Genomic DNA, 6,188 nt, shown 5'->3' with positions numbered 1-6,188 from the left:
ATCTTTAACTTTGGACTTCCCTTCTCAAGCTCGCAAGAGATAACTAACGAATGCCTCATTGGAGTCCAAAAGCTTACCAAGTGGTGGCAATTCTAGAAAATCCTACCTTCAAGTCACTTCCCAAAAGCTCATAAGAGGTAAACTAGTGAATCTCCAAGGACGGAGATCACTTGCCTTACCAAGTTTTGGCTCAAGTAAATTGAAGGTGTTTTAAGTTAACTAAAAACATAGAAATCATTAAAGGATCACACTTTCTCTTCTTTAATGGCTGAAACCACAAAACTACTAATTCTTGCACTTGGAACCTTTCCCGGCAACCTTAGCTCCAAGGAACTAAAAGTCTAGCCACTCATTCTCTGAGGAAACTTCCTCAAAGCTTGTTTGGCTTGTAAGAAAAAGAATGAGAAAACAAAAATATATAAGAAAAATAGAGCAAGTGCTCTGTAAAATATATTTCTTGCAAAATTGTACAAAGGATGCGTCTTTGAGAACAAGCTCCCAGATCCTACATGATATCTCCTCTGTAAAGGAAATTACAAACTATATATAAGAGGTTATTCACCCTTTGTTCTTACTTAAAGACTAAGGAATCCTATGATAGGTGGATTACAAGGAGAGTTTGGGGATTTAGACATCAAATATCTAAAGCAAAATATCTCAAAAAGTCGGTCAGAAATATCGTGAAGCTTCAGGAGAACACCGCGGCACTGTGCAAAATCCGGGTAATTTGAATTGTCGGTCGTGGATGCTCTCCGGGTGAGCGCTATCAAGGGATCCGGACATGTCTGACCAGGGAAGTTGAAACGTCCTCCTCTCCCATCCGGCGTCAGGTACTGGATGTGAAATATCCCGAGAAGGTGAAATGTTGGCCTGACAGAATTCCGAATGTGAGATATCCGGAGAAGGTGAAACGTCGCAAGGGGGGTCGTCTGCGTGTGCAAGGTGTAGGGACCCTTCCCCCTGATGACATGGAGCGCGCATTGATATCTGGAGCAACTCCATCCGGATTCCCCAAGAGGACACGAGGTGCGCTCCCCTATCAGGACTCCCTCAGGGAGAAGCACACGGCACTCGCGAACATCACACCCGGACGATAGCATATCCTATCCGGATATGTTGTCCGGATCATTTGACTAAAGTGTGCAAGCCTTGCTACATCATTCCGACAGCCTGCCATAGCCCACGTTCCGCCCCCATCCGATGGTGTGGCCGGACGCCCTGTCCGGACATCTTTTGCAGGGAAGACTGGAGGATCCCACACTCCTTGCATTCTGAATTTGCTTATGGCAAAGAACTTCAAAGCTTCGGTTCTTCATGTTTCTGAGTTTTCCACTGCTTTGCCATGGATTCCAAAGAACTCTCCTCAATCTCTGATTGCTTTGGTGATCAAAAAGTTATCAAAACACCAAAACTTAACACAATTTGATTAGAATTTATTGCAAAGGTCCTTAATATGTTAATTGGGTTAAAAGGTGATAACTACTACTCAAAAGTATTTAAAAGAGTTAATTACAAGCTATGAAATAGCACTTTTTAAGTAGTAATCAGGTTACAAGATCCTTTAAAAAAAATTACTTCTCACAAAATAAATTATAAAAATCTAAATTATTTAATTATAAATTATATTCATTTTTAGCATAAGTAAAATTTTTAAAAATTTATAAATTTATAAATAATTTAAAACATTAAAGAGAAGGAATGGTGGATATGCAAATTTTCCAACCCACCTAATTTAAATTTATTTACATCCATTCAACCCACTGTTTTACATATTCAAAAAAACTTCTTGTAGTGTGAGAGAGCTTATTCACCCCACAAAACACTTCAAATTGATGAATGGTTTTTTTTTCATTCATACTTTCATTCATTCATATACAGAGTATATATAAAGGGTAGTCACCATTCTAAGAATGGGAAATAATGATACAAGGAAAGAATGATATTAGGAAAGAATGATACAAGGAAAGCACAACTAATATCCTAATATCTCTCCACTCTCCCTCAAGTTGGTGCATAGATGTCACACATGCCCAACTTGTCTAAAAATTTTGAGAACACTCGACTTGAGACAACTTTGGTGAGGATATCGGTCAATTGATCTTCTGATTGAATCTTAGGCAATTCCACAGTCTTATCATCCAACTTCTCCTTAATGAAGAATCTGTTCACCTCAACATGCTTTGTATGATCATGTTGTATTGGATTATGACCAATGTCACATGCGACTTTATTGTCACAAAACAATCGGATTGGTTGCCTAGATAGGTAACCTAAATCCTGTAAGAGGAGTCTTAGCCATAATGCCTCACAAAATTCTAGAGTCATACCCCTAAATTCTGCTTCTGCACTTGAACGAACGACGACATTCTGCTTCTTACTTTTCCATGTTACAAGATTACCACCTACAAAGGTAAAATAACCAAATGTAGATCGCCTGTCATCCACTACATCAGCCCAATCAGCATCAGTATATACTTCTATACTCTGATGATCAATATTTTTAGCGAACAGAATTCCCTTCCCAGGAGCATTCTTCAAATACCTTAAAATACGCATGACTACATTCATATGTTGCTCTCTAGGATTATGCATGTATTGACTCACTACACTCAATGCATAAGCAAGATCTGGTCTTGTATGAGCTAAGTACATTAATATCCCCACAAGTCTCTGGTATCTTCCCTTATCAATTGATACTTGATTAGGCTCTACACACAATTTCAGACCTTTTTCTATTGGTGTATCAACATGTTGACATCCCAACATTCCAGTCTCCTATAAAAGATCTAAAGCATACTTTCTTTGAGACAGAAAAATTCCGTCACTTGATCAAGAAACTTCAATCCCAAGAAAGTATTTCAAAGAACCTAGATCTTTCATTTTGAATTCTCTAGATATATAATTCTGTAAAGTTTTTCTTTCTTCAGGATCATTTTCTGTAACTACCATGTCATCCACATATATGATGAGTGTCGTAATCTTACCATGTTGCTTTTTCAGGAACAAAGTGTGATCTGAATTACTTTGACGATAGCCAAAAGATCTCATTGACTTTGTGAACCTTCCAAACCATGCTCTCGGGGATTGCTTCAACCCATACAATGACTTCTTCAATTTGCATACCTTCTAACAATGCCTTTCTGACACCACGCATCCTAGTGGAAGATCCATACATACTTTTTCAGATAACTCGCCATGCAAAAAGGCATTTTTCACATCGAACTGTTGTAATGGCCAATCCAGGTTTGTAGCTAAAGACAGTAATACTCGAACTGTGTTGATCTTAGCTACAGGTGCAAATGTCTTTGTGTAGTCAATTTCATAAGTTTGAGTGTACTCTTTTGCTACCAGTCTTGCTTTAAATCGTTCAATACTACCATCTGCCCTGTACTTCACAGTATAGATCCAATAACACCCAACTACCTTCTTTCTTGGTGAACATTCTACGAGTTCCCATGTTTCATTATTTTGTAATGATTTCATCTCTTCATTCATGGTTGTTTTCCACCTTGGATCAACTAAGGCTTCCTGCACACTGTTAGGAATAGCTACAGTAGATAATTGATTTACAAATGACTTATTGGATTCAGACAAACGATGGTTAGACACATAGTTGCTCATGGGATATTTGACTTTGGTAGACAATTCAAGTTCATATGTGGGTTTAGGAATACCTCTATTATGACGGTGTGGTAACCATTTCATGAATGGATTAGGTTCCAAATTAATAACACCCTTAACTGAAGACGATTGGTTTGGTATTTCAGTGAAGGCATCTTCAGACCCAAATTGTTTAAATGGTTCAATTGTACTGTCTCTCCCCTCTTCTATCACTTCTTCAACTTATGGGTGGTCATTACTACTTGGTTCTAGAGTTGTACCACTCATATCTAATTCACCTGCTTCTTGGTTCACTAGTTCAGATTGTCTAGATGCATCCTCCTCAGAGATATGATAATCATAATCAAGAGTCTGAATTTCCTTATGGTACCCCCCCCTGAAGTTCAAACTCAAATGAAAAATACATCAAATCTTCATGAAACACCACATCCATTGTAATAAACATTTGTCGAGTTGGAGGATGGTAACATCGATATCCTTTTTGGTGCAATGCATATCCAACAAACACACATTGCAATGCACGGGAAGTTAACTTAGTGCGTTGATGTTTGTGTAGATGCACAAATGCCACGCAACAAAAAACACGATGAGGTAGATTTGAGATGGTTGGGGCAACTAAGGCATTAATAAGAGCTTGGAGAGGTGTTTGGAAGTCAATTGAGTTAGAAGGTACCCAATTGATCAAGTATGCAGCAGATGTGATTGCTTCTCCCCAATAAGATACTGACATCTTTGTTGCTATCAAGGAAGCATAAACAACCTCTAATAAGTGTCGATTTTTTAGTTCAGCGACTCCATTTTGCTGGGGTGTATTGGAACAAGTAGTCTGATGAATGATGTCATGTCCTTCCAAATACTTTTGAAGATCAGAACTCTGATATTCTCCACCATTATTGCTACGTAGAACCCGAACCTTTGCATTGCACTAAGTTTCAATCATTTTATGAAATTTTTTAAACAACAAGTTCACTTCATCTTTGGTCTTCATCAAGAATAATCATGTCATTCTAGCACAATCATCAATAAAAGTAACAAACCAATATGAGCCACTCAAAGTTAGGACTCTGGATGGGCCTCAAACATCTGAATGTATAACCATAAAAGGAAGCGAACTTTCATTCAAAATTAACGGAAATGAAGTACAATGGCTTTTAGCCAATTCACAAATATCACAACGGAAACTAGAAACATCACTCCTTGCAAACAAACTAGGAAACAATTTTTTTAAATAACCAAAAGAAGCATGTCCCAGACGTCGATGCCACAACCAAATTGCAGACTTTTTCTTCTCCCCCTCAGACCCATTTTCCATCAAGGCTTGTTGCAACTTATTGGAATCCTTTGACTGCAAGTCCAAGTAATAGAGTTTACCTCGCTTAATACCACAACCAATCGTCTGTCTTGTTTGGATGTCCTTAAAAACACAAAATTCAGGCTAAAAAATGGCAATACAAGATAAGGTTGTAGTGATTTGAGAAACTGACAAAAGACTGTAATCTAAAAATGGAACAACTAGAACATAATCCAAATTCAAAGTATCAGTAAGAGTTAAGGATCATTCCCTAATGACTAGGGTTGTGTTACCATTGGCTGTGGAAATAATTTTTTGTGAGGAAGGTCTAAGGGTTGAGACCTGTCTAGAATCAAAAGTCATATGATCTATAGTACCAGAATCAATTATCCATGTACTATTAATAACAGGTGTAGAAGTATTTAAAAACTTACCACCATAATCTATAGCGGCTACCAATATAGAGGTTTTCTCAGCACATTATCCTCTGTTTTTATTTCAACAATAGCTGCAGTCAAGGTTTTCTTGGAATCATTTTTTTGTTGATCACAATTATGATCTCACCAGTCTGGATATCCCACAAGTTCAAAGCAACGACTCTTGGTATGACCAGTCTTATTGCGGTGAGTGCATTTGAAGGTTGACTTATCAATATTGGGGGTTGTTTTAGGATGGTTGGTCTTGGATTGGTCCTGCCAATTCTGGATTGAACGCTGTCGGACTACCATAGCTGAAGTGTCAAGATTGTCAGATTCTGCTTTTATACTAGCATGACACATTGCCTTTCATCGAATCAATGCATAGCATTCTTCCAAATCGAGAACAGGATCTTTGCATAGAATCTCTCATCGAACTTGCTCAAATTCACCATCCAATCCAGTAAGAAATATGTGCACCCATTGTCGTGCAATGGATTTCCAGTATGCTGCAATGTCATCAAGTTCTTTCATGACTACCTTATCCCGATGATCCAATTCGCAAAAAATCTCAGTTAACTCTCCATAGTATTCAGAAAGAGACTTGTCGCTTTGTTTGGCAGTGAAGGCTTTTTGATTCAAAGTGAAAACTTGTAATTCATCACTTCCATCATAGAAGGCATTTGATAATGCACTCCAAATTTCTTGAGCGGTGGGTAAGCGTAAATAATGTTTCATAATTTCTGGACTCATGGATATTAACAACCATCTCTTCAACTTTTGATTCTCAGCATACCATTTTTCATATCCATCTTTTGACTCTTTTTGTGGCTTTGTTTTACCTTGAATGTAGGAAAGTT

The sequence above is a fragment of the Vitis riparia genome, chromosome 19, assembly GCF_004353265.1.
Source record: "Vitis riparia cultivar Riparia Gloire de Montpellier isolate 1030 chromosome 19, EGFV_Vit.rip_1.0, whole genome shotgun sequence".
NCBI classification, from domain to species: Eukaryota; Viridiplantae; Streptophyta; class Magnoliopsida; order Vitales; family Vitaceae; genus Vitis; species Vitis riparia.
Note: the sequence above shows the minus strand (reverse complement) of the source record.